At 38.9% G+C, this 20,050-nt stretch overlaps 1 protein-coding gene across 25 annotated transcripts in view; it reads left to right on the top strand.

Annotated features, from left to right (window-relative positions):
* Positions 1–229: 229 nt before the first annotated feature.
* tab2.L (TGF-beta activated kinase 1 (MAP3K7) binding protein 2 L homeolog) overlaps positions 230–20,050 on the top strand; it is a 102,565-nt gene continuing 82,744 nt past the window's right edge. For 22 of the 25 annotated variants that reach the window (XR_005961253.1, XR_001935749.2, XR_005961252.1 and 19 more), the window contains exon 1: positions 230–586. The gene's annotated coding sequence lies outside the window, so the exon portion shown is untranslated. Of the gene's footprint in view, positions 587–4,790; positions 4,870–20,050 lie in introns of all 25 variants that reach the window. The other 3 variants (XM_018263155.2, XM_041562830.1, XM_041562831.1) reach the window with 1 other exon arrangement.

The raw sequence follows: 20,050 nt of genomic DNA on the forward strand, positions 1-20,050 counted from the left end.
ACGTCTCAGTTCCCTAGTGATTGCTGCCTGACATTATTTTGTAGTCAGCCTTCGGGTTATCCTCAACCTGCGCTCAACAATCTCCAGGTAACTTGTTCATGCAGTTAAAGATTTTAGCTTAGAGATTAGAGAAACTTTTCGGTTTTTGCAGAATTTCCCCCCCCCATCTACTAGCAAAACATTTACGTCACTAAAAGGCTCTCAGCTTCATCATCCTCTCGCGGTATTTTGCTTGCTTCTCGTCCGCCATATTTCGTCCTGCCAGTATTTTGAGGGAGGAGAAGCAGTTTATATCCACATACGTTGAATTGAGTTTTTTATATTAGGCAAGTTGGGGAACCAACTAAGAGCTATTCCGGTCCCCAGGTTATTATTCCTGGAAGATAGTAGTCACAGTATAACACTTCTTTGCACGCAGCCGTACCAACAAGCAGTCAGTCACAGGAATCAGTGTGATTGGTTACCGGGCCAGGGTACAGAAACGTCGCGGTTGGAACTTTCCTTCCCTTTGAGTCTGTACTCCAAGCGTCTAGGTTGGCAGGGAGTGTAGTTGTCCGAACAGAACCCTGGCGGAAGAGACGGAAAGGTAAGGGGGGCGAATGAAGTGTGGGTGGGAGACCGGGGCCTACTAATGTATGTGTAAGGAAGGAGGCATATAGACTAGGCCAGAGGGCTGTAGGTAGGGGATGTCAAATCTGTGCCAGTCAACCTGTTTAACTCGCCTGGATGTGAAACGTGGTCGTTGTAGTTAAAGGGCAAGTCAACAATAAAAGAAAACTTAATTCTAAGCATCTTTATTAAAAATGTCAGTGCTTTTAATGTTGTTTGCAGAAACAATTGACAATGAAAGCAGTATTTGGCACTGGTTGTTACTTATGAAACAATGTTGTCATAGTTTCCCAGGAAAGACAGGTCTGTTAATCAGCTGGCTTGTACAGTGTGCCAACAGTCTCAGCTACGGGACAGGGAATAGAAAGGGACAGACAAACTTATTTAAATAGCATAACGTATACAAACAAAGTAAAAAACACAGAAATATATATATATAAAGTACCCTCTCTTAAATAAAAGGATATTATAAGTTACTGAGGAGTTCCATGACCATATAAAAACACAAGGCTGAGTGTTTTTATACAGGTCATGGAACTCAGAGGTGACTTATAATATCCTTCTATAGTAATACACCAACAATACTTTATAACCCATGTACAAATGACAGCGGGAGCAGATACCACCCTCCAAAAAGCAGGTTACCTGTAGGTTTCAGCATCCTACTGGTCAAAGTTTGCTTAGAAAAAGTCTGCAATTCTGAAAATGTTATCATGAACCCAGTAGGAGAATTGAAAATTGTCGTTTAGAGTAGGGAGATTTGAACTGTTACTGAGGCAGTAGCTTCCAGAAAGAATTTGTATGTTGCTGGGCTGGTTGTTTTGGCAAGCACAGGGTCATGCACAATGAAATGCAATGGCTGCCCACACTATTGTTAAAGGGATTCTGTCATTATTTTTATGGTGTACTTTTTATTTCTACGAATCTTATCTTATGTAATAAGAATCTTATCTTATTACAAATCTTTCACTGTACCATATAAATTGTTATTCCTGCACCAACAAATTAATTTTTTTAGCTGTAAGTTTGGTGTGTAGGCAGCAAAATCTGAGGTCATTGTTACTGACCCTGTGCTTTTAGAAAGCGACAGCAATTCACAATGAAATTGCTTTCAGATAAGCTATTTTTTCTCCTACACAGTGTAACCGGAGGATTCATGGTGGGGCTTGGTTGTTTTACTATTGAGTGCTATTCTCATGTCTACCACTGGGTTGCATATGGGAGCATTTTTAATGCAGGTGTCAGGGTGCTGTTATCTTTTAATTGTTATGTCTGCTGAAGGGGAAAGAGAGAGAAAAATTCAGTCTAATTTAGAGCTTTGAAATTGTCAAGCAGTTGTCATCTCCATTAAAGGGAATGTCAACCCAAAAAGTATTTCTTGCCTAACAAAAGAAAACATAATCTTACAAATCTAAGCAACTTTGCAATATACATTAATTTTCATTCAAATTTTCTATGGTTTTTAAGTTAATTGTATGTGTATTGCTATTGAAAGCAGTGTTTTTTTGTCCCTTTCTGATCAGCCAGCAGACTTTGATGGGGAACTCAGACTTATGCAACATTGTTTCATAAGTAACAACCAGGAGTTGATGGTGTCCATCTCAACTTCTCAATAACTGTATTGTGTTATGCTTGGTGATAGCCTGTGCCATATTTTCTTCCTACCTAACTTCTACAGTTTAGTCTGCGAGTGTACTTATTTGTTGTATGTATGATTGATGTGTGTGTTTAAAATAAGAAATAAAACTTACCTTTAAAAAAAAAGTAACAACCAGGAGTTAAAGTGATGCCGACACTGAAAAACAATTCTTAAAAATATTAACATACTTTAAAAGTTACCTATAGGTCATGTTAAGTGTTTTTTGCTGATAGGTCTGTTTTTGTAATTGTTACTTGAAGTTCCTAAACCTGACTGGTTTGCCAACCTGACTGTCCCTTCTAAACCTGTCTAATTTCTTATACTAACAGACTTGTGCTGCACAAATATGGCAGCCCCCTCATAGAAGAACATGGGGGAATCTGCCACGAATTGGGCAGATACTTTTATGGCAAAATTATAAATAGCATGCAAAGGCAATGTTATGATAGATGGGGAAAATGTTTAATTTCTTGTGTCAGTATCTCTTTAAGCAAATGCTTCAATGGTTTTTTTTTTACAAGTTTAAACGTATTTTCAATAAATGTATAATGGAAAGTTGCTTAGCATTGTGTTTTCTTTTATTAGGTAAAAATGTATTTTGGGGATGACTTGCCCTTTAATGTTTGGTTCCTGATCGTATTAACTAAGGAAAGGAATCCCATAGTTTGACAATTATTTGAGGCACTGATTACATTTTTGTTTTTTATACTAAATATTAAAAAAATGGTTTTGAAAGATGCCAGGCCTTTATTGGGTTTTGGTCTTAAACAAGTGGATTCTTCAATCATCTCTGGAGTAAGAACATGCTGTCTTAGAAAATTGTTGGTCTGGATGTTTTATAGTAGATTGGGGTGAGTCCATCTGTTCTTTTAGAGGTTAATTTGGGACTTCTGATTTACATTTTTATTAAAGGAAAACTATACCCCCAAAATGAATACTTAAGCAACAGAGTTTATATCAAATTGAATCACATATTAAAGAATCTTGCCAAACTGGAATATATATTTACATAAATATTGCCCTTTTACATCTCTTGCCTTGAACCACCATTTCGTGACTCTATCTGTGCTGCCTCAGAGATCACCTGACCAGAAATACTACAACACTAACTGTAACAGGAAGAAGTGAGGAAGCAAAAGGCAGAACTCTGTCTGTTAATTGGCTCATGTGACCTAACATGTAGTTTGTATGTGTGCACAGTGAATCTTAAGATCTCAGGGGGCGGCCCTTATTTTTTAAAATGGCAATTTTCTATTTATGATTACCCAATGGCACATACTACTAAAAAAGTATATTATTATGATAATGGTTTATTTACATGAAGCAGGGTTTTACACATGAGCTGTTTTACTCGGTATCTTTTAATAGAGACCTACATTGTTTGGGGGGTATAGTTTTCCTTTAAGAAAAGTCTTAGGCATTTCTACCTTTATGTGCCACAGAAGGTAGAATATACATTCTGTGGGTATAATGCTCTTAAGTGCCATAGAACATAGATATACATATACACACTTAAATACCTTTGTGCCTTTTTTTGCACTGTGGTGTTTTTTTGCCTTATTTTTATTGCAAATAGCATATTCATTTGCCACACTGTGCAACACTTTTTGTATGTTATTTCAGTGATTATATTACGTTATTATAATTTGGTAAATCTATGCATATTTGTTTAGTAGACCACTAGTGTTCATATTTAGATGCTTTATGCTGGTACATTACGAAATGTGGGACGGTTAAATTGAAAGCTTTGTGACAATATTCTAAAATCACATTAAAACCATTATGTTTAGCATAGTTTTGTAGTTTGCAGTAGAAAGCCACGTTTACTCAATTTGGATTTGACAGAAACTTTCCAAACAAATATAGCTTTTTAGGGTCTCTTTGCTGTTAGGTGGTCTTTGACACATAATACATTTAACAGCAAACAGAGTGTTCAGACATGACACTCATCAACCAGCGTGTCAGACATGAAAATTCATATGTATATTTTCATTTGGGCCCCTCTGTACACTGCATAGTTTGGTATATCTATGCATATTGGGCATCAAACTGTTTAGTAGTCCCCTGGCATTCATATTTAGGATGTTTTATGCTGCTATGTTGTGAAATGTGTGGCATATATTGGGGAAAAATGCAAGTTTTGAGAGAATTTTTTTGGAAATGACATGAAAACTACTATATTTTGTATAGCCTTGCTATACAAAGACACATTTACCCATTTTAGATTTGGCAGAATGTGTATTTTCTGAAAATATGAGGTTTTCTAGGGTTAACTTATTTTTTTCCCACTTTTCCCACTCATAAATCAGGCAGTTTATTTTTTTTGGTAGTAGAAATATATGCCATGAAAAATGCATGCACTAACCAAATTTTACGGTCTCTATGACAAATACCTTGGTAATTCTGTGCACAATGGGCATCAAACCGTTGGACACCAATTTTTAGGATGTTTTTTTGGTACCTAATGATATGTGAGAGAAAATAAGGTGGAAAGTGGAAGCTTTTTTTTTTGTAAGATTTTCTTTATTGCTTTTCTGTGCAGAAAAATATAAAACAGCAAGAGAGAAAGAGCAGGGAGCTCAGTTGAGACCCCAGAAGGAGAAGAGTTTGGAGAGAGAAAGGTAAAGAGGGAGATAGTGGAAAAAGAAAAATGATGGGCTCCCTTGATGAATCGCATAATAAAATGCCTAGTTGCTTTATGCCAACAGCATAAAAAAATGTATCAAATTTGTTGATTCAGTACCTGCAGCAGAATTTGTATGCAATAACGTCATTATATGCCAGATACTTGTAAAGCCGCACCTTCGCCTTCTGCTCATTCCCCTGTCCCTAGACAACGAGCAGGAGGGGGAAATGAGCAGGCCCTTGGACGCAATTGCCCAGGGGCCCCATAGGCAGCAGCAGGCACACGTAGAATCCACCCCACTCCTTACCGGATCCAGCGTGTGGACGGACTCCAGATCGTCGTGGGACCCTCCTGCCTCTTCTTCAACTTCTATTTCAGCCAGCCTTCACCCAGATTAGTCTAACACACACACGCGCGCGCGCACACGCACACTATTACACACTTACATTTACACTTACACTCACATACAGTTTTTGGGGGATCAGGGGTTTTTATACATTTACAACACTCACACATACTTGCCCACACACTTGTGCATCATGTGTTGTTTTGCCTGAAAAAAAATGTTTTATTGCCATTGCGAATAGTGTATTTGCTTATCTCACTGCACAATAACTTTTGGTGCATATTTAGCCATTTTATTGAATTTTCAGCTTTGCGTAGGTGTTGCTGGCTTATTTCTGTCCATAAAACCTATTTGGCCATGCTAAAATATTCAAACTTTGATTCTGACTGCTAATTACACTAGGCAAAAAAAATAGCATTGATTTTTGTGGTTTTGTTGGATTTTATTCATTTTATACAATTTTGCTCTGTTCTTTACTTCATTTTGCCCATGGAAATTTTGCCTGCAATATATATAATATATCCATTTGGGAGTCTCTGTGTGCAACATAGTTTGGTAAATCTATGCATATTGGGCATCAACCTGTTTAGTAGACAATAACAAACAAGGGAAAGTTGTGCTCACCACTAATTTTTAAAACCATTAGGCGAGGGTGCAATGTGACCACAAAATACATATAGATAAATACAAGAGGTCCTCTGCACTCAGCCCATTATCAATATATTTAAGCAAGTAAGTTGCAGGTAAAACGTTGTTGTAAAATGTATAATGAAGCAATAGAATTCTTAATGAATCAGATGCAATTTGGAGAGTAGGACTGGCAGGTTATGGGATGACTTTGACGTAGTTGGCCATCTTAAATATATTGCAATATATGGACAAACAATCCCTGTTTTGTTTAAAGGGTAAGGCATTTTTCAGTAGCAGTATGCACAAAATGTCTCAATGCCTTGGTTGAGTGCAGAGAACCTCTTATATTTGTCTGTTTAGTAGACCCCTTCATATTTAGGATGCCTTTTGCTGGTACGTAAGAAATGTGGGGTATATAATGGGGTAAATTGCAAGCTTTGTGATGATTTTCAAAAATGTCATAAAAAGCGTTGTTTGCATAGCTTTGCAATATATGGACAAACAATCCCTGTTTTGTTTAAAGGGTAAGGCATTTTTTAGTAGCTGTATGCTCAAAATGTCTCAATGTCTTAAATATACTGATAATGGGTTGAGTGCAGAGGACCTCTTGTATTTATCTGTTTAGTAGGCACCTTCATATTTAGGATGCCTTTTGCTGGTACGTTAGAAATGTTTGGTAATATAATGGGGTAAAATGCAAGCTTTGTGACGATTTTCAGAAATTTCATAAAAAGCATTGTTTGCATAGCTTTGCAGTTTGGTAGTTTGCAGTATTTAACTGTTTTAGATTCGTCAGAATGTGTATTTTTGGAAAATATATGGTTTTCTAGGGTCTCCATACTGTTAGTGGGTCTCAAACCGCCAATTTTGGGAAAGCCTTGCGACTCAGTAGTTAGGAGCAGAAAGGCATGGGAACCCATTTTAGATTCGGTAGAATATGTACTTTCCAAAAATATATATGTTTTTGGGGGGTAAAACTATATTTCTGTGTTTTTACACCACAAAAAATGCAGTCAATGTGTTGATTTTTCATAAGCACTAAATTCATTTTGGGGCCTCTAAATGCCAGATACTTTGGTAATCCTATGCACAATTGGCATCAAACTGTTTGGATGACCCCAGGCAATCATATTTAGGTTGCTTTTTTTTTTTTTTTTTGATACATAATGATACAGGGGCGATATGATGCTGGAAAGTTGAAGCTTTGAGGCAATTTTCAGATATTTCACCAAAATCCGTAAATTTTGGGAAAGTCTGGCAATCCTATTCAGGGTGCTTTTTGTTGGTACCTAATACAGTGTAGGATATGCGGAGCAGCAAAATAAAACCATTGAAGTGATTTTTCAGAATGTTGATACTTTTTTTTTTTTTTTTTTAAAAACGCTACTTTTAGACAAGCTTTGATTGATAGTTAGGAGTAGAGAGACATACAGTAAGGCCCATAAATATTTGGACAGACAACTTATAATATTGGTTCTGTACACTACCACAATGAATTTTATTCGAAACAACTTGGATGCAGTTGAACAGCAGACTTTCAACTTTAATTCAGTGGGTTTGAACAAAAAGATTGCATAAAAATATGAGGAATTAAAGCCTTTTTTTAACACAATCACTTCATTTCAGGGGCTCAAAACAGAAACTAGGATTTTTTTTTGGTATTTAGAGCTATAAATCTTTTTGCAGAGGTGGAAATACATGAAATTTAGAAATCTCAGGTTCTCCCGGAAAAAAACAATGTTTAGTTTTCCTGGGTAAACTAAAGGTTTCCCTTAAAGTGAGAGAGCACAAAATGTTTCAAAATCGTCTGTCATTTCATGTACCGGGATATCAAATTCTGCTGGCACTTAAAGGTACCGCCTGTTGCAAAATATAAGGATATTAGAAGTCACCTCGGAGTTCCATGACCTGTATAAAAACACGAGGCCTTCATTCTCATGTTTTTATATGGTCATGGAACTCCTCAGTAATGTATAATATCCTTCTATTTTACAAGAGGTGGTTCTTTATTCACTATATATTTCTTATAGCAAACATCCACTAGGGAGTGAGCGTTAAAGGAACAGTTCAGTGTAAAAATAAAAACTTTATAAATAGATAAAGTATGGAGTTACTGGATGTCTAACATAACTGCCAGAACCCAATTTCCTGCTTTGCAGCTCTTTCTCAGTTTGTCAGCGACTTTAAAGGGCCACATGGGACATAACTGTTCAGTGAGTTTGCTTTTGGTCCTTAGCATGCTTGACAGATTCAAAAGCAAACAGTTATGACCCATATGCCCCCCCCCCCAAAGTTATTGATTGGCTACTGACTAACCAATAAGACAGCTACAAAGTAGGAAGTGGTGTTCTGGCAATTATGTTAGACATCTGTCATTCCAGCCTTTATAGATTACATTTTTGGCTAACTAACTATATTGAAAACATGTCCTTGTAACATACCCTGGTGGTCTAGGGGGAGACTGGACTTCTTCGGTTCAAGCTGGTTTGTCCTAGGGCGCACAGCGCGCACTTGCGTGATGTCATAACTTTAGTTTGGCGTGAAATTCAAATATTTAAAGGAGCTTTGAATCCAAACGAATTGCCCGTTGTTAGGTCTAACTTGTTAGTATTCAGGGTGTGACTTCTGTCTTGTTTGATTCCAGTTTTGACTATTCTGAACTCTGCCAATTCTGACCCTTGCCTGCCTGACTATTTTGAACTCTGCCAATCCTGACCCTTGCCTGCTTGACTATTCTGAACGCTGCCTGTACCGACCCCGGCCTGATTGACCTTGCTTGAACTCCGGCTATACCGACCACTGCCTGTCTGACCTGCTTGAACTCCGCCTGTACCCGACTACGCTTTTCGTTTATTCCCTGGACTGTTGCCTTCCGCCCAAAACCTTGGAAACGCACTTGCCCCTTTGCTTGTTCGGAACATCTGGTTTGCTCCTCTCAAGGTAAAACCTGGCGGCATCTGAGTAGCTTAGAGCTCCTCCCAAGGCCAGGGACCAGGGAACTTAGCACTTTTTCTGAATTTAGGGAGCTGTACGTGACAGTACAACAGGCCAAAGATGGACACCGGAGATCATGCTGCCGCTGCTCCTTTGACCCCTGAGGTGCTCCTCTCTACATTCCTACAGCGATCTGTGGGTTCAGTTAAAATATCTGCCTTTGTGGATTCTGGGGACGCGGGGAATTTCTTAGATGCTGCCTTCGCAGTAAGATATAACATTCCCCCTGTTCCCCCTAATACCGCCTATGAGAATTTCGGCAATTGATAAGAGCCCACTTGGGTCAGGTCTGGTAACCCAAAAATCTATGGCTTTTACCACGTATACTATATGCATTTTGAGGAGTTTTTTTCCACATTATTGATGGTTCTACCTCTTCTCTAATTTTGGGGTTACCCTGGTTACAGGTACACAACCCCCACATAGATTGGGTAACTGGGGAAATTATTCAGTGGGATCTTAGTGTATCGATTCTTGTTTAATTTCTCCTCAAATGTGGCTTCTTTAGAAGGGTTTACCTTCGTCCTATGCTGATTTTGCAGATGTGTTTTCTAAAAAAAAACGCAGAAAGACTACCCCCACATAGAAACTATGACTGCCCTGTTGATCTAATCCCAGGGTCTACTTCTCCTAGAGGGAAACATATCCCCTTTCCTTGCCTAAGGCTCAGGCTATGAAAGATTATATTAAAGAAAATCCTGACAAGGCTTTATTAGACCCTCCAGTTCTGCAGGTGCTGGGTTCTTTTTGGGGGCAAAAAGGATGGGAGCCTTCGCCCATGTTTTGATTATGGTGGTCTCAACAAAATCACCATCAAAAACCGCTAATGTCTGAACTGTTTGATCAGGTAAAGAATGCTACCGTTTATACTAAACTTAATCTCAGAGGTGTTTATAATCACATTCACATTAGGGAACGGGATGAGTGGAAAACGTCCTTTAACACCAGAGATGGCCACTACGAGTATTAGGTCATGCCATTTGGCCTATGCAATGCTCCCACAGTGTTTCAAAAATTTGTCAATGACATTTTCCGGGATTTACTTGTGCTATTAGTAGTGATGACATCTTAATTTTTTCCTCTAACTTAGGTGACCACTGACATCATGTGCATGAGGTTTTAGTCGGGTTAAGGAAAACCAATTTTTTCGCTAAATTAGAGAAATGAACCTTTGAGGTTCCTTCGGTACAATATTTGGTGTTCAACATTTCTGGTAAGGGTTGAAGATGGATCCCGGGAAAGTTAAGGCCGTATTGGACTGGGTGTAACCCAAAGGTTTTTAAGTTTTGCAAACTACGACAGACCGTTCGGGATTCGGCCAGGATTCGGCCTTTTTCAGCAGGATTAGGATTCCGCCGAATCCTTGAACCTTATGATATGATGCATATGCAAATTAGGGGCGGGAAGGGAAATACCTGACTTTTCATCATAAAACAAGGAAGTAAAATATTTATTCAAGCCTTGAATTCTAAAAGAAGGAGTTTGTGTCTGCCCCTATTCTTCTTCATCTTGACACAACACTATCTTTTATTGTAGAGGTAGATTCCCCACGAAGTTGGGGCAGGAGCAGTTCTTTCCCAAAGGCATCCAATAACTAACAAGTTACTTTTCTTTTTAAGAAATTCTCTTCTTCTGAGGCCAATTATGATAATGGTAATAGAGAATTGTTGGCTATTAAATGGGCCTTTGAGGAATGGAGACACTTGTTGGAGAGAGCTATCCACAAAGAATATTAAACTTAAGGTCCCTTCTCTCAAATTGGGACCCAAGTTTAGTGGTCCATATCCTTATGTGGAGGTTATTAATCCTTCCTCTGTTCGTCTCAAGCTGCCTGATAAGTTTAAAATTTCTAACTTATTTCATGTTTCTCTTTTAAAACCAGATATACAGGTTTGACAACAATCTTTTCCCCGTCCAGTGTTGGTAGAATTTTTAGTCCAGAGACTCCTTGACTCTTGTCTTGTGCGGGGTAAGTTACAGTACTTAGTACAGTGGAAGGGATACAGTCCTGAGGAGAACTCTTGGGTTCCTGTGTCTGATGTCAGGCTTGATCATCTTAGGAATCAGTTTCATCTTAGGTTTCCTAACAAGCCTGTTGGTCTGGTAGCCCCTTCTCGAGGGGGGGTGGTAATGTAACATACTGTGGTGGTCTAGTGGGGCGGCGCGGACACCCAGCAAGTGGTTCTCCTTCTTCGGTTTGTGCCGGTGTGTCCTCGGGTGCGTGTGGCGCACACTTCCGTGTGGTGCACACTTCCGTGTTTTACGAACAGTGCGCATGACGTCATCACTTTTGTTTGGCGTTTGGAATATTTAAAGGGGTTTTGAATCCAAACTCATTGCCTGTTGTTAGGTCTAACTTGTTAGTATCCTCGTGCGATTTCTGTCTTGTTTGAACCGGTATTGACCCTTGCCCATCTGACTATTCCTCGAATGCTGCCTGTACCAACCCGGCCTGATTGACTTTGCTTGAACTCCGGCTGTACCGACCACTGCCTGTCTGACCCTGCTTGAACTCCGCCTATACCGACCCCGGCCTGCGTGACTATGCTTTTCGTCTATTCCCTGAACTGTTGCCTTCCGTGCAAAACCTTGGAAACCGTGCCCCTTTGCTCGTTAAGGACATCTGCTTTGCTCCTCTCAAGGTAAGCCCTGGTGGCACCTGAGTAGCTGAGGGCTCCTGCGAAGGCCAGAGGCGGCTGCTACAGGCAAAGGATTGAGCCATGACCAGGGAGCTTTGCACTTGTTCTGAATTTAGGGAGCCATACGTGACAGTTCTATTTTGCACAGGCTATCTATTTACCCAGTTTTTATTTTTTTCGGAACTATTCCTTTAAAATTTTTGGATAGCGCTTTGAAAAATGAGTTTGGCCACGAGTGTGTTTTATCAAAACTGGGATCCGTTATCCAATGTTCTCTCCAGGCCATATTTCCTAGGTGGGGTCAGCCACCCAACTCTTAAAGCCTCCAGCATGGCTGCTGTCATAGAAAACTTTACACTGCAACCAGTAGTACTGTCTTCTTTCTGCACACTGTATTTGTTGAATCTTACAGTTCTTCTGGTGCCTGTGAAAATGTTTTTGTTCTGGTAGCTTAGGCTTGCTTAGGCTAAGGCACATTTTCATTTTCCCCCCACTCAATGACTTCTTCATCTTATACTAGGTGCGGAAGTATGTTTGGGAGAACACTGATCACCATATTATGATCAGCCATCAAAATAATTACACCTTGAGTGTGTGATACTAGTTGAGTTTGTAGACCTTTAGAGAGGGTAATAAGGTATCCTGTAGAATAATGAATTGTCTGTACTTGCCCTAAATAACACGATTGAAGTGAAATGCTAGCTTGCAGTTGATATAATTGCTTTTCTTTCACGCTTGAAATGATGTGTAAAGTAAATTTGTGAACGTTTCTAATAACGGTATGGTTAGAAGGTGCAGCTCTTAAATTGCAATATCATCTGCCTGTAATCTGGTTAAATATCTGAAGAAATTCTTGAAGCGGATTGTGGAAATTATAGGCTGTTCTTTCATAATTTATATTTTTAAATTTCCACATTTAAAAAATGCTTACATATTACAAAAAGAAAAAGCTTTTCTTGGTCATATGACCTCCGTCAAGTGAGTTTATTTATTAACTGTAATTTATAAAGGGCCAACATATTACCACAACACTTTACAGAGATTATACATTATTCTCATCTGTTCCTGCCCCAGAGGAAGCATACAAAGGTTAACCTGCTTGTATTTTTGAAAGGAAGCTGAAATACCCAGTGGAAACCTAGACCGTGTTCTCCCCATGTCTGCCTAGGTTTCCTTTGATTTAGTACTATTTGCAAAATTAAAGCATTATTTGTATAGTTTAAGGTTATCTAATATTTTATGTACAAAATAATTAAACACTCCCTGCTCCCTGTCTAAAGCTGGCCATATATGCAAAGATCCGATCGTACGAATCGAGGATTCATATGATTTTCGGACCGTGTGTGGAGAGTCCCGTCATTTTTCGTCCAGCGGAGATTGGTCGTTTGGTTGATCAGACAGGTTAGAAATATCGGACAATATCTCTGCGTGTATTGCCGGTAATACGATTTTCAGTGGGAGACTGTCACTAGCTTTGTCAGACATAGATATCGTACGATTGTTGTCAGGAGCTGAACTTTAACTACTTTATTTGATCTGACTGGTAAGATATTGATCTGAATGGTTAGTGGCAGGCCGGGAGATGGGGAAGTCAGATTGTACGATGATTCGTACAATCGGATATTTGCATCTATGGCCAGCTTTAGTCTCAGAAACTGAAGAATGTTGAACAAGCTATTACTCAGAATATGAACACTTTCCTTTAATATGCTATAATTGCTTCTAGAATGACTGCTATTGATTTTTGAACATGAGAATAGTGTTCTCTTTAAAGGGGAAGTAAATTATAAAAAAGAACAATGCTAGAAATGCTGTATTTTATATACTAAACATAAACACGAACTTACTGCACCAGAAGCCTATATTGAACAAATGATTTATGCTTTCAAAGTTGGACACAGGGGGTCACTATCTTGTAACTTTGTTAAACATGCTCATTGCGAACTGGGCTGCTTAGGGATTTTCATAAATTATCAAAACAGCACAAGTCAAATAATATCTGCCAGAAGCCTATACAGCAAGATTGATTAATAATCAGAATATGCAGACTGCACTGGGTCCTGTTGTCATGTATGTAATCTAATGTGGATTGTATAGTTTTTGTATTGTTTAATACAAATTTTCTCTAACTCCAAATAGAATCCCAGTTTATCTGTTTAAATCTGTTTCCATGATCTTTTTCCCTGCAGCTGGAGTTAAAGGGGATGTAAAGGCAAAATAAAATCTAATACAAATCTTTACCTAGTCGCCGACTGCTCTACAGGGAAGCAAACAGAGCGTGGGGGCTCCCTCTGCTGTTCACAAGTGTGATTGTTTTCCTGCAGAGCAGGGACCGTCTGACAATTCCAGCAGCAGTAAATGAAGGGAGAATTTTACTCCATACAGTAAGGTTTCTTATAAAAATGGTACACATTTTTTAATTAAAGTATATTGGAGATAGGTTTCTTTTTCATTAAAGAAAGTAAAAATGGGAATTTATTTTTTTGTCTTTACATGCCCTTTAACCAATTTTTTAACCAACAGTTTTTCTGACAGACACCTTGAAATTGAATGCATATACGTTTAAATTGATTGCGCCTCATTAAACACATTTGTTGATGTTATTATTATAATTACATACTACATATAAGACACCTCCATCAAGTTCAATCTGTTCTTCAGGTAAAATCTACAAGTTAAAAAAGTGGAAGTAAAGCCATTTGCAATGTGCTTTACATGGGAAAATAATTCTTTCTGACTCCAAAATCTTTTTGCTAAAAACATTCAAATTAAACACTTGTTATTCTTGTGTCCTTTCAAAAGAACTACTTGCGAATAATGGTGGCCATACATTTGCCGACTCTGTCCTCAAGGTGGACATATAGATGGAAAGATCAAATGAGCAAATCTTTAGTTATATATCCACATGCTTAGGGTGACCTCAGGCAGAAATGTGTCAGGAAAAATCCCTTTACCTCAACTATTCCTTTTCAAAAAAAATAATCCAAATTTTGCCTACGGCACAGGATAAAGATTCCAAGTGGAAACTTCTCCAGAACTGCCACTTTGGTCTTGGTTGACATAGGTCTTAGACTTTGTTCTATGATAGCATGAGCACATGGTATTAGCAGTAGTATCTGGGTTCTAAGGTAGTCTGGGCTATAAGTTAAATATGTGACATGGCAAATTAGAAATTAATGTTGAATTAAAACAAATGAAGTGTGAAATATACAACTGACCTGTTAATAACCGATGCATGATAATTGAAAAATATCCAGTTTAAAGGAGAACTAAAACTTAAACAAAAGTCCCTGTTGCCCTCCTGCCTCTTACCCCTGAATAGTGATCCCTCTAGAAATACTGACTGCACATGCAGAGTCAGCGCAGCGGAGCTCACAAGCACCGTCTTTGTGCACTTTGGTATTCTTCGGGTTCCTTTGGCAATTTCCATCACTTTCGGCGCATTCGCAGTTGTCGCGTACCGGAAGATTGTTCCAACTGCGCATGCGCCGATACGCCGCTCACATTACGAAGAATAACGAAGCACCGAAGATGGCGCCTGTGAGCTCCGCTGCACTGACTCTGCATGTACGGTCAGTATATCTAGAGGGGACACAATTCAAGGGTAAGACTGTGCGGGGGGGGGAGTGGGAACTTTAGGCTAAATGGGGGTTAGTTCGCCTTTAAGGAATGACTTTGTAATGATAAGGCCTGTGCACATACAATGTATAGAGCAGGAGTGCCCATTATGATCTGCATCCATAAAAGCATTGTTAGCATTCTGTTCCATGGAAATTATTACTTAAATATTATATTGATTTTAGAGAATTTATATTGCTATATTTAGCAAACTACTATTTCTATGTAACCGTAACAACATAAATATCTGAATGAAAAGAATGAAATAGGAGGGTGATATAAACAAGCTGTTTGTTGACAGTGTCTTGAGATCTACTGATAACCAGCTAAAGGTCTACTGGTAGATCCCGATCTACCTTTTGGGCACCCCTGGTATTGATGGGGGCAATAGTCAGCAAAGTGCCCAAATGTGCCAGTGCTGCCTGTAATTTCAGTATATACTGTATAATTAGTGAATATTGTACATTGTGTTTTCTTAACATTTAATGCTTCTCGTTGTTTATAATTTACCATTTGTCAGCTTTAAAGGACATATAAACCCTCCCCACAAAAATTTAATCGGTAAACAGCTCCTTTGAAATCTTTAGATAACTGCCACACTGGTTGTTAAAAGGTTAACAGTAAAGTTGCAGCATCCCCTTAATCACTTTGAAATCTTTCTTATTCTGCCTCCAGTAAATTGTAGAAATGGATGAACTTACATTTGACAGTAGCTTACTCACAAGAACACAGCATTAGATGAGCTTTAATTCCTTGGCTTTAATTGTAGAATTGTTGCAAGCAATTGTAATCCAAAAGAAAACTGTATCCTCGAGGTAAAAACAGAATACCTTCTCACCCTAAGCTGAACAAGTATGAATAGCTGACACTGTGAAGGGAAATAACGGCTGCCCTATGATCACATGACTCCCTTGAATCAGTGGTAGTGAGGTATTGGCTAGCAAATTTAAGGCTAGAAGCTCTGAATGAAGTAACTAATATAATTGGGCTATCAAAATATATATAAAGAACTATAAAAGCCCAATGGGCGGCACACTCCCCGCTTGGTATCTGTAGATACCACTATTATTTAAAAATTATATATCTAATTAAACTCTTTATCTTCGATAGATGGAGCTGGTTTGTTGTCATCCACTGTAACTTGAAATATTGTATTTTCAAGCTGGTCATCGAAATACGTTGAGGACATTAACTGTTCCTGAGTGAAGAGGGATGACTCAAAGCCAGTTTTAGGTTTTTCCTTCACATAATAATGATTTTTACATGGCTTGAAAAAAGAAGTGCGACCATTCTCTAGCACGTTAGTCTTCCATGTACTGATTCTATCTGGTGGGTGTACCTTACTAATGCACACTTTTCCAACTATCACCCATCCAAGATCGAGTCTCTGGGCATAAGGGGCATTTCCAGGACCATTGCAATACTGACGAACCTTGTGGACCCGCAAGATGTCTCTGCCCAGAAGAAGTAGTATGTTTGCATTTTTGTCTACTGCTGGTATCTGGTCAGCTATGTGCATCAGGTGGGGATGAAGACTTGCAGCTTCACGTGTTGGAATCTCATCTCTATTGTTTGGTAATTGATTACACTCTATTAAAGTTGGCAGTGGTAACTTCAAAGTGTTGTAAAGTGATGCTATTATGAAGCCATTTGCTCTTCTTCCGATTGATTCTGTTACACCAGCACATGTTCCAAGTGTGTAGGGTTCAGTGTTCCCATTAATATTGAACAGTTCAAAGAATTCAGATCTAGCTAGTGATCGATTGCTTTGATCATCCAAGATAGCGTACATTCTCACAGTTTTCTCAGGATGCCCTTTAGGATGCACATTAACAAGACATATTTTGGCACATGACTTGCTATGAAGGCGATCTCCACAAACTTGTGTGCATGTAGAAGAAACCATGGGAGATGTAGTGGTTAACACTGCGTCCTCCCCGCCATTCTCTGCTGCAGGGGTTATCTGTTGCCCAGACGAAGGATTGAGAGGCTCTGGATGAAGGGCAGAAACATGCTTAATACTTTCACACTCTGAACATTTGATGACAGCCTTACACTCTTTGGCAAAGTGTTCTGTTGATGCACAGCACCTGTAGCAAATGCCATATTTTTGAAGAAGCTCTTTGCGTTCCTTGAGGGTTTTGTCCCTGAATCCTCTACACTTCTTAAGAGCATGAGGTTTTTTATGAAGAGGACATTGTCTGTCTGGATTCTCAACCTTTTCTCTTTGAATAACATCTGTTTTCTGAACAAATACTGGCCCAGTTTTCTCTTTGTACCTGGAATCTGGCTTCTGTGACTTAGAAGAAGGAGACGTAGGTACTCTTGAGTCAGTGTATATGAAGCTTGGGTCATTCTTGGCTCCGGCTATATCCTTGATGAACTTACAGAAGTAAGAGAAAGGTGGAAAGGAGACATGGTGCTCCTGTTTGTATTTTGAACATAAAAATGTCCACTTATCTTGAAGGTTGAAAGGCAGTTTCTCAACCACTGGATTAACTCCATGTGCAGTATCAAGATAACTGAGGCCTGGTAAGCAAGGGTCTTCTTTAGCAAGTTGTAATTCCTGAAGAAGATGACTCAGTTCTTGAAATTTAAGATTTTCCCTGTTGGAGATTTTGGGAAATCCTGTATTCTCTTGAACAGGGCATTTTCTATAACTTCTGAGCTGCCATATGTCTGCTCTAAAATTTCCCAAGCAGCACTGAGGGCTGCTGTAGAATTGTGCACATGCACTCTTCTGATCTGAACAACATGTTTAGAAGACTCTGAGCCTAACCATTTTACCAGTAGGTCAAGTTCTTCTTTTGCAGAGATTCCCAAATCCTCTATTGTTGTTTTGAAAGTTGACTTCCAAGATCTGTAGTTTTCAGGATAATCATCGAAGTTTGTAAGACCAGTGCTTATAAGCTCACGTCGGATCATATACTTGGCAAATTCAGACATCTCTGACCTTTCCGTCTTAATGATCTGAGGAGCGTGTTCTAGCCTGGTATCTGTATTTGTTACACTTGAGGTTGCAGGAATGTATGGAGGTGCAAAGGTGTTCAGTCCTGGAGGAGGTTCAATGAGTGTTGTTCTCGCTTGTCTCTGCGAGGGAGCCATATCACTTAGAAGTGTTTGTCCCAGGGAAAAGGCCTTTGTGTCATGCGGTGTATCCAAACTTGTGATGCCAACCTGTTGTAGTGCACCCATCTGTAGCTGCATGGATTGAGCACTGTAGAGGCTTCTAGCATTAATATTTGTATCCGCAGTAATTTGACCTTTGTTACTGGACAAAATGTATGCTTCTTGTTGGGACTGCTCCTGAACTTTATGTGTAAATTCATGCTCCTCTGAGGCATTGTCTACTGCTTGCCTACTGCTGAGGCTTGCAAGATAGTCTCTAGTACGCTTCAGTGGGTCCTCTGAGGCAAGTGAAGCAGCAATACTTTTTGGTTCCTCCCCACTTTGTCCTTTTACAGCCTCCTCATACACTCTCAGCCTTGCTAAAGCTGCAGCCTCATCTCTTTCCCGTTGAAGAATTTCTGCTTCAGCTTGTTTAAGTGCAAGATCTGCTTGGAGCTGTGCTTGCATTTGTGTTTGAGAAGCTTTAAGCATAGCCTCTTTTACAGAGAACTTTGATAATAATTTTGCTTCTTCCGCATCTGCACGTGCTTGAATAAGCCTTTCACTGACTGTGGAATGGTGTGAATAGGCGGATCTGGAAGATTTAGAGGACCTGGATGTGTGTTTTGAAGATACACTCCTATGTGATCTAACTTCATGTAAATCCGCAATCCTATGTTCAATCTTCATTATTACCTCAAGAACAGTGTTACACCGTTGCTCTTTAATGAGATAAATTCTATTCTTCTCCTCAGATAAACCTTTAATACCTGATCTGTTTAAAAATGCAAGATATCTCTCAGACAGTGTTTGAAAACAGTCAAAGGCATTTCTTAAACGTTTTAGAACATCATTCAGCTCACTGGAATTATCAGAATTGGCATTAAAAAGTGACATACAATGAACATTCTTCTTCCAAATATCATCCAGCTTCCCTAAAATAAGATCTTTTTTGGTCTCATAGTTTTCTATCACCTTTTGGGTAGGTTTGGTTGCACGCTTTGGCATAACAGACATTTGATTTAACTCTTTTGCAGATGCCATTTCTTGAATATTTGCATTACTTGAACATTCAAATCCTTGTAAAGACATTATATATATTTGACAGAAAGCTGGGTGTGATGAAAATTATTACCACCTTGCAGGCAAAAAGAGTCCAGTATAAGTTTGTAACTTGATCCTCTCAATAAGAGCAAATAAACTGTAATCCTTAAGCTTTCAAAATTCAAAACAATATAAACTTCTATAGATAATGAAATCCACAGATTTATGACAAGTAGAGAAATTATATCTGTCTCTGAAGATATTGTAGGGATGCAAAGATCCAGTTAACCACAGTTCAGTTTAGCAAGATTAAATAGCAGGCTGGCAACAGCTGTCAACAGACATAGGCATTTGATTTTTAACAGTCCCACGTTAGCAAAGCATAAGCAGACTTAAGCAATTCTTGATTCCATCCTGTGAGCAGGCTTGTTGTATAACAAGAAACAAGTCTCAATCTTGCTATCTTTACTAGTACAGGGTGCAAGCCTTTGTCTTCACTAGCAAAGGGTGCAAGGTTCTGTTTTTACTATTCTGCCTCCAGTAAATTGTAGAAATGGATGAACTTACATTTGACAGTAGCTTACTCACAAGAACACAGCATTAGATGAGCTTTAATTCCTTGGCTTTAATTGTAGAATTGTTGCAAGCAATTGTAATCCAAAAGAAAACTGTATCCTCGAGGTAAAAACAGAATACCTTCTCACCCTAAGCTGAACAAGTATGAATGGCTGCCACTGTGAAGGGAAATAACGGCTGCCCTATGATCACATGACTCCCTTGAATCAGTGGTAGTGAGG

The sequence above is a fragment of the Xenopus laevis genome, chromosome 5L (assembly GCF_017654675.1).
Source record: "Xenopus laevis strain J_2021 chromosome 5L, Xenopus_laevis_v10.1, whole genome shotgun sequence".
NCBI classification, from domain to species: Eukaryota; Metazoa; Chordata; class Amphibia; order Anura; family Pipidae; genus Xenopus; species Xenopus laevis.